The sequence below is a fragment of the Natrix helvetica genome, assembly GCF_964273705.1.
Source record: "Natrix helvetica genome assembly, chromosome: 6".
NCBI lineage: Eukaryota > Metazoa > Chordata > Lepidosauria > Squamata > Natricidae > Natrix > Natrix helvetica.
The window spans coordinates 44871511-44880349 of NC_138553.1; the positions used below are offsets into that span (position 1 = coordinate 44871511).

At 34.4% G+C, this 8839-nt stretch overlaps 1 long non-coding RNA gene across 1 annotated transcript; it reads right to left on the reverse strand.

Moving 5' to 3' along the window:
• Positions 1 to 291: 291 nt before the first annotated feature.
• On the reverse strand, positions 292 to 7861 carry LOC309394782. The gene is made up of 3 exons (XR_014175791.1): positions 7729 to 7861; positions 979 to 1152; positions 292 to 357 (listed from the first exon to the last, which is right to left on the reverse strand). It is a non-coding gene; the product is annotated as an uncharacterized lncRNA (long non-coding RNA).
• Positions 7862 to 8839: the final 978 nt, after the last annotated feature.

Sequence of the window (8839 nt, forward strand, 5' to 3'; positions counted from 1 at the left end):
GAACAGATTAGGTATAGATTGTCACAGAGAAAAATCAATCTATATGGCCACCTGGAGTTGAAAATGATGGCATGTAATCAATTTATCAATTGCTATCTAATTTGTCTGCAATATTGCATTTGCTTTAGGCAATATCTTTTTTTTTCTTTTGGACTTCGCATCATATAATTTTGAGCACATAGCAATATATCTAATACTGTAAATTCACAATATGCTAACAATTGTTTCTATACTAAAAAAACTGATTTTAGGAATTTTAATTAGCCAAAAGAAATATCATACAATTTTATTGTCATCTTCTGAATTTAACACTGATCTGAAAAATACTTTTGAGATTTGTTCAGCAGGTCTTTCAGTCTGAAAGAAGAAATGAATAGGAGGTCATATACTCTTTATGTCTATATTAATATCATACTACATTGCTTCCTCTTGCAAGAGTTTTTGTGATGGTTGTCTTCCACTTACTATGATAAAGGAATGATATAATCCATTGAAAAATAATCACTTAAATATTTTTAATTCTAAAATATAAAGCATGCACTTAACTTTAATATGGATATCATAAGCAGAATGCTCCATTTTTCAAAATGGGTTAAGATAAGGGCAAGGAAATAAACAAGGAAATATAGCTCTACATTGATTTATGTCAGCATAATGGGGTCTGAAAACCTTGTATAAGTAAACCCATAACATGATACAAGTGTTGTAGAGTATGGTTTTCTAAGTTTTCTAAGCCAAATGCATCCAGACATATGCTGATATATTTTAGAGGTTTATTATTAAGCATTACATTACACAAACATGTTTTTCCCCCTTATTTTGTGATCTATGGATAGTGAAAAAAATGCCATCTTTTCTACAGCTGGATTTCTAATATATGTGATTAGCATGGAAGAAAAAGAGATAGAATGCACTATAACACAACAAGCATGTTGTATTATATTTTGCATGATAGATTCATGTAGCTTAAAAGTGTACCTTGGGGTTGAGGATCCTTGATTCATTTTGGCATGACATAGAACGTAGAACAACAGGTTGGAAAGGATATTACAAGTCTTCTAGTCTAACCCTCCATTGGAGATTATACCACTTTGGACAAACGATTGTCCAATCTCTTCTTGAAAACCTCCAGTGATGGAGCACACATAACTTCTAGAGGAAAATATATTTCACTGATTAATACTTCCCACTGGTAATTTCTCCTTAATTCTAGGTTGGATCTCTCTTTGATAATCTTCCAACAGTTATTTTTGTCCTATTTTTGTATATTATTTTAAAGATTTATTCTTAAGCATTACATTACACAAAAAAGTTTTCTTCCTTATCTTGTGATCTATGGATAGTGAAAGCATGTTCCCTTTGTCTCCAGAGTCTCTGGCAATGCCATGTGAGCCCAACAATAAGGAACCCTAGTAGCATGCTATCTACATAGATAGGGAGATATTTCCCACATATAATAATATAAGTCATATAGCAATACCACTGACATATATACATAGTGCTTTACAGCCCTCTCTAAGTGGTTTACAGAGTCAGCATATTTTCCCCAACAATCTGGGTCTTCATTTTCCTGACCTTGGAAATATGGAAGGCTGAATCAACCTTGAGCCATTCAGAATCGAACTCCTAGTGTGAGCATTGAGTTAACCTGCAGTACTACATTCTAATCAATGTGCCAACATAGCTCTTCACTACTCCACAGTCACTTCCTGTGGTACAACAGTAATTCTGATCAGTAAAGACCTGGGATTCCTTCAGTTTTATTATTTTATTAATAAAGTAATTTATTTATTAAATTATGTCCACAAAGGTTTGAATATATCAAATTCAAATGTTGCAAAACAATACACTGCCAAATTAATTTTCAATAAAAGATTGAGCCTGCTTTAATAAACTACATCAATCTGTTTATCTTCTCAAAAGTTTTAATAAACTTACATTTATGAAACTCCAGCCAGAATGGTCAATGATATGGAATGCCTGGGGCTATATCCCTGGATTATCTGGAGAACTATATACTTTTCATTTTATAATAGAAAATATATTTTGGACAGTTTTGTTAAACTAATGGTTAACTTCAAAAGATCATTGCTATTCCTGCGTGCACTTCCTAATTTCAAATAACATAAATGTGTCATAGTGTATTCTGTTAAAAATATGATGTTGTCTAAATTGGGTCTTTTTAAAATGTATTTATCATAGCTTATACCAGCATTTTGAAGTTATTGTGTTTGGGGACTGATTGCTGTAAAATCAGTGGAATTAAAAATTGATTTGATTTAACTTAACTGCATGTAGTCCATTCAGTTTTAGAAGTGATTTCCACTCTAAGACAACCAAAGATTTAAATAATGTTAAAAAGGCGAAAACCAAAACAAGCACCTGTTTTTTTAATTTCAAAAAAGGACACTGATCAAAGGTCAAATAGTTTATGCTCAGACAAACACATTGATATTCACGATTTTTAAGTGCTTTGGAAGAAGCTTTTCTAGCCAAATTTGGATATCCAACATCAATTTACATAGCCTTGGGGATTTTCTAGTGTATTCAATCAGTTCCTATCTCTATAAAATATTTCAATGTAACTATGGAATTATTCAAAATATGAAACTTCTCTGAGGAAAAGGTTTAACAAAGGGAGCTACAAAATGCTTTTAGGGATGTATTTTCTCATGCAAATTATTTCATATCCACCCACCTAGCAAGCCTTTTCCAGTTTGAAACACACCAAATGCATTGAATTACAAATTCCACTTCCACACTGTCTGGTAGTGAAAATTGTCCCAGTTTTTTAAGTAGGCAAGGCTGGGAAGATTTCTATCTAGAACTTTGGAAGGTTGCTGCCAATTGCTTCTTATAATACTGAACTCAGTGTACCAATAACTTGGTCTGTTTGTTTATGAAGTCAAGATAATGTATTTTTTAAAAAAGCATCCCAACAAACATAATTGCCTCTAATTGTACCCAAATAGTTGGGATGAAAATCTTGCTATGGTTGAGAAATTATTGTCATAAAATATGAAAGTGGCGATGAGACAATTACAGCTTATTGTTTCAATGAAATGGCCTTGAATTTTTATTTTGCCTGCACATGCAAGCTTAGGTCGTCAAAATGCAGAATTCATAGCAGTTATTAAAGTGAACCATTTTGTAGACCATCTGGCCAGGAATTAATTATGACAAAGAGCTATAGAAAGCCCAAGTCTCTCTTAATGCAACTACCTTAAAGGAGTGGAAAACATTGGAGAAGACAGTGCTATGCATGTTGTTTTGACTTCTCAGAGGAAATAAAGGATACAAACACTGGAAGTCTTTAAGAAGATGTTGGATAGCTATTTGTCTGAAACGGTATAGGGTTTCCTGCCTAGGCAGGGGGTTGGACTAGAAGTCCTCCAAGGTCCCTTCCAACTCTACTATTGTATTGTGTATTGTATTATTGAGTCCCTTGGACTGCATGGCAATCAAACCTATTGAAGAACCCTTTACTAAAATATGTATCAGTGACTAATATTGTGCACCGGACAATCTGATTGCTTTAGGATCCCACACTGTATTCACTGTGTGTTGTGACCAGCTCACACTGTTGCTATTGTTGTTGTTATTATTTTTGAGTCCCTTTGGATCAATTTTGACTCCTGGTGATTGTCTGGACAAGCCTCTGAAGTTTTCTTGCTAAGATTTCAGAAGTGGCTTTATGTTGCCTGCTTCCTAGGGCTAACAGGGAATGATTGTCCCAAGGTCACCTTACTGGCTTCATGCCTAAAGCAGGACTTAATTACTACACCAAATCATCTCAAATATTATTTACTATGAAATATTTGAAATGTCATAAAATTTTAATGATAGGATGCTAAAATATTCTAACACATTTTACTTTTACCTTTTATATTTCATGATTTTCAGAGTGAAATCTGTGGTCAGTTGTATATAATTTTTATTATTTTTATGTAATGTTTATTTACATTTTGTGATTGGCATATGAAGACGGGAGCTTGGCAGATTGTTTTGTGCCTATGTTTAGAAGAGAAGTTCATCAAATTTGCAGATGAAATCAAGCTGGCAGGAATAGCCAATACTCCAGAAGGTGGCCTGAAGATACAGAAGGATTTTGACAGACTTGAACACTGGGCCCTATCCAGTGGTATAGAGGTATAGAGTCAAGATAATGTGAATACCACTTTATCATGCCTTGGTTAGAACACACCTGGAATACTGCATCCAGTTTTGGCATCACACTATAAAAAGATATTAAGAATCTAGAAAGAGTGCATAGAAGAGCAACAAAGATGATTAGGGGACTGGAGGCTAAAACATATGAAGAACGGTTGCAGGAACTGGGTATGTCTAGTTCAGTGAAAAGAAGGACAAGGGCTGACATGATAGCAGTGTTCCAATATCTCAGGGACTGTGCCACAAAGAAGAGGGAGTCAACCTATTCTTCAAAGCACCTGAGAGTGGGACAAAAAGCAATGGGTGGAAACTAATCAAGGAGACAACCTACCTAGAACTAAGGACAAATTTCCTCACAGTTAGAACAATTAATCAGTGGAACAACTTGCCTCCAGAAGTTGTGGGTGCTCTGAACATTGGGATCATCATTTGTCTGAAATGTTACAGGATTTCCTGCCTAGGCAGGGGGTTGGGCTAGAAGACCCCCAAGGTCCCTTCTAACTCTGCTATTCTATTGTATTGTATTGTAAATGTTGCAGGCTTTCCTGCTTGAGAATGGGGTTGGACTAGAAGATTTCCTTTGCCTCTTCCACTCTATTACTCTGCTTCTCTGTCTTTATTTCACTATATTGCTTATTTAAACGAACATGCTTCAAGCAACATATTACAGATTGAAATATTTAATTATAGAAATTGAATGATATTGAAAGGTGAGAACTTCGAGGGGAAAAAAGGAGAAGACAAGAACTCTTAAAAGTTATATGTCAATTACAATAAGTAACTGTTTAATTACTTGGTTGTACGCTGTTATTTAAGTTTTAATGTTCCAGTTTAAAAAGACATAAATCATTGCTTCAGTCTAGAAAACACATTTAAGCTTGTGTTGGTAAATTGAAGAGTTAAATCATTTCAGAATAGTGAGTTTTCTGATTTTTTAAAAATACATAATATATATGCAGATTATTCCAGCTGGCCTCTACAAGTTTACTACATTACTTTTATATAGAATTGTAACATATGATCACTTTATTACCTGGATACCATCTGTTAGATTCAGTTGTACAGATCAAATGTAGAAAAAAGTTAGATGGAGTTGGAAAATTAATTACTGAATGCTTTCTTTTAAAGGCAAGGTAAGTATTAAAAATACTAGGATCTGACAACTGCATTCCTATACGATTTAACAAGGCTGCTGTTCTAAATGTCCAGACATTAAGATATCTGAAGAAGGTATCTGTGTATATTAGGAACACAACAATAAAATTGATTTAGATCTGAGCTATTATATACCAAAATTACATCAGGCATATTAATGAAATTGGGTCTATTATATAACAGGTATTTGTTTTTAATATTAATTAAATGTAATAGAATTAAGTTTAATGGAAATTATCTTAACATTCTATGAGCTATGGATACTAGAGATTCTCATTTGTATTATCTTGATATGAAGAAAATGCCACGACATAAATAAAACTGAGATTTAATTCCTTATGCTGAAAAAAGAGTTAAATTTTGATTGCACTGGGAATGTTTTTAAAAAGATTTCTTTAAAATCCTGCCTTTATATAAATGTTTTAAGTGAACGAAATTAAACCTTTTCTTTTACACACCTAAATGTTAAGACATGAAATTGCTTCTAGGTAAATGGAAAACAATCACCTTAGGGACCATCCTGGAATGGTGATTGGAAACTTTTAGGTTGATTACTAAGAAAAGACATTTTTAAAAATCAGTTAAATATTTAGTCAGGAAAACACGTGTCTGTTTTCTTACACTTTTACATGTCAGATACAATCATAACATCTGGTAGCATCTTTTCAAACTAAACTATTGTATCAAAAGGCATAAACTAGTATGAACTATAGTTTACTTCATCACCTGAAAAAGTGATACCAAAATCTGACTACCATGGACTGACACTACTGGTAGTCCTTGACAGTTCATTTAGTGACCAATCAGTTTCAACAGCACTGAAAAAAATGATCTATGACTCTTTTTCAGACACATGACCATTGCAGCCTCCCCGTGGTCATGTGACCAACATTCAGATGCCTGGCAATTGACTCACATTTATGACTGGGGTCACGTTGCAATGCTTCACTTAAAAACTGTGCCAAGAAAGGTCATGAAATGGGACAAAATTCACTCAACTGTCTTACTTAGCAATAAAATTGGGGAGGGGGTGTCGATTGTCATAAGTTGAGGACTACTTGTACTCCTTTTATTGAATGAGGATTCAAGCTTTCTTCATTCCGTTCAAAAATATGTCAATGAACTGCTCTGTTGCCCTTGCTGTACAACAATAGCAAGGTTTCTGTCAGAATCTTCTCAGAATTTCAACTAATCTATGGGGAGTGAAAAGGCGGCGGGAAATTTTAGGTATCAATAATACAGATCCAATGCTTGAATTGTACCAACTTTCTTAGAAATGTTATGATAAATAATCACCACTTGGTGGCAGAAAGAAACAAATTACAGTACAAATACTTTCTGTTCTGCTTACCTTGGGAAATGAACAAGAAGATAACTCAAAGATGTACCTATTGGATGGATCTCATCATGTTTCTGTTGCAACTAACTTTATGCATCTTTGGGTAGAGTGCTACCAATAGCTTAATCCACAGCCTAAGGGAATCATTACACTTGACTTGGTCTGATTCAACTGAAGCCAATGAGACTGAAATGCATTAACGTAATAGCTGTGTTTTTACCTGAAGCAGCACTTTAGCTTAGCAATAATGAGGAATCTAGGCTAGTACCCAGCTGGATATATTTCTGTATATTCAACAGTGTCTATACTGGAGACAAACAAGATTTTATCTTTTCCCCTTTTGAATATTTTAGCTTTTTCAGGGATACCAAAATAAAGGCACTGGAAAGGGAAAGCAGCATTATAATAGAACACTTACAAGACTGTTTAATGATAAAGATGTTCTGAAGTTAAACTTGGCTCCTAAAAAGAAGCATTTGTCACATAACAGCCCAGATATAATAATTGTCAATATGAAAAAATGAAAGACTGGATAGTGGATATTATAGTACCTGGAAACAGCAAAATAGAAGAGAAAGAACTATAAGAAATCACAAGTTGCAAATAGAAGAAAGATTGTTAGCAAAAGAGAGCAAATATAGTGCCTATAGTAATAGTAAATATTGCCTTAGGTGCAATCCCCAAACATCTGGAGCACCACTTGAGCACTATTGGCATTGCAAAACCACCACCAGTCAATTGCAAAAGGTAGCTTTACTTAGAACAGCTTATCTCCTCCAACAATATTTTTAATACTATCAAATAACCACATCTGCCTATCCCAGATCCTTGGGAGGACTTCATAATTGGACAAAGATGTCAAGTCCAGTCTAAACATCTGTCTGACGTGAGACTAATTTACATAATAAATGCCACCAACTACCAATGACTGTGGGCATCTTACAATTGTTAAAATATTTTAAAACAAAAATCTACACAAAAACATAAAAACAACACACAACAAAAGAACAAGGATAGCAAAGAAAGCAAACCTGGAGGGGAAGAAAGAAAGGGGTGTTACTCACCCTTTTCAGAGGGCTTATGTGGCTTGGTCCAAGTAGTTTATGAACTGGCTTGATAATTCCTTCAGGAGAAGTTTTAAACTTCCCAGTCTAACCTGCAGCCCAGAAATTCCCTTGCAGTGTGCAGTGAGATACCAATCAGGGTCAATATAGCTTAACTTCTAAACCTAGAAGTATCAGCAAGTACTATCACCTGTTGATAATTCTTTAAATTTGTCATGATGCATGGATATTAGATTACAGAGAACTAGTAGATCTCTGAGTAACTTATAAGAAGTCTGAATTTCTAATTGTTTAATAATAGCCACCAACAAAGAGTTTTTATGTTACTTTAACAAAGAAAACTGTTGAAAATCAGGTGTGAATCTGGGTGAATGGATTGGGAGGACAGTTTTGGTAATGAAAACAAGTTTTGCAGGTGAATGAATGCTTACCCTGGGCTTTTAAGGATAACTGCAGCTGGCTCTACTTTATGCATTTCAAGTTTCTAAAAAACTGGCTTCATTAAGCCTTTTCAGTTACTCTAATGAAGTGTCATCCTTAAACTGAAACAATTTAACTTCTCAGAAAATGACTTTTGGCCATGCATGAAAAGTGAGATATCTATATCTATATCTATATCTATATCTATATCTATATCTATATCTATATCTATATCTATATCTATATCTATATCTATATCTATATCTATATCTATATCTATAAATAAAAATGTAATGTTTGTTTGTTCAAAATCTCAAATGTCCGCAAGTTCTTCACCGATTGCTTTGAAAGTTTGACACAACGTTGCATTCGACTACGCACATGTTTTTATGTATGTATATTATATAGATGGCACACCTGTGACAGGTAAAAACATGCTTTTTTGTAAAAACATGCTTTTTTGAAAACCAGCGCCATTTGCTGGATGTAAAAGCAACACACGCTATACCATAGCGTTCATTTCTTGAATATAGTATATTCGGAACAGTTCAGCCTCTCTTCGTCCCGACAGTCCCTTTATATGTGTGGCTGGGCTGTGATTGCACCCTTTCCCCTTTCCGCCCCTTCTCCAACGAGCTTTGCCATTTCCACCAAAGGGAGCCGAAGCCTTTCAGCCTCCCCCTCCCCTCTC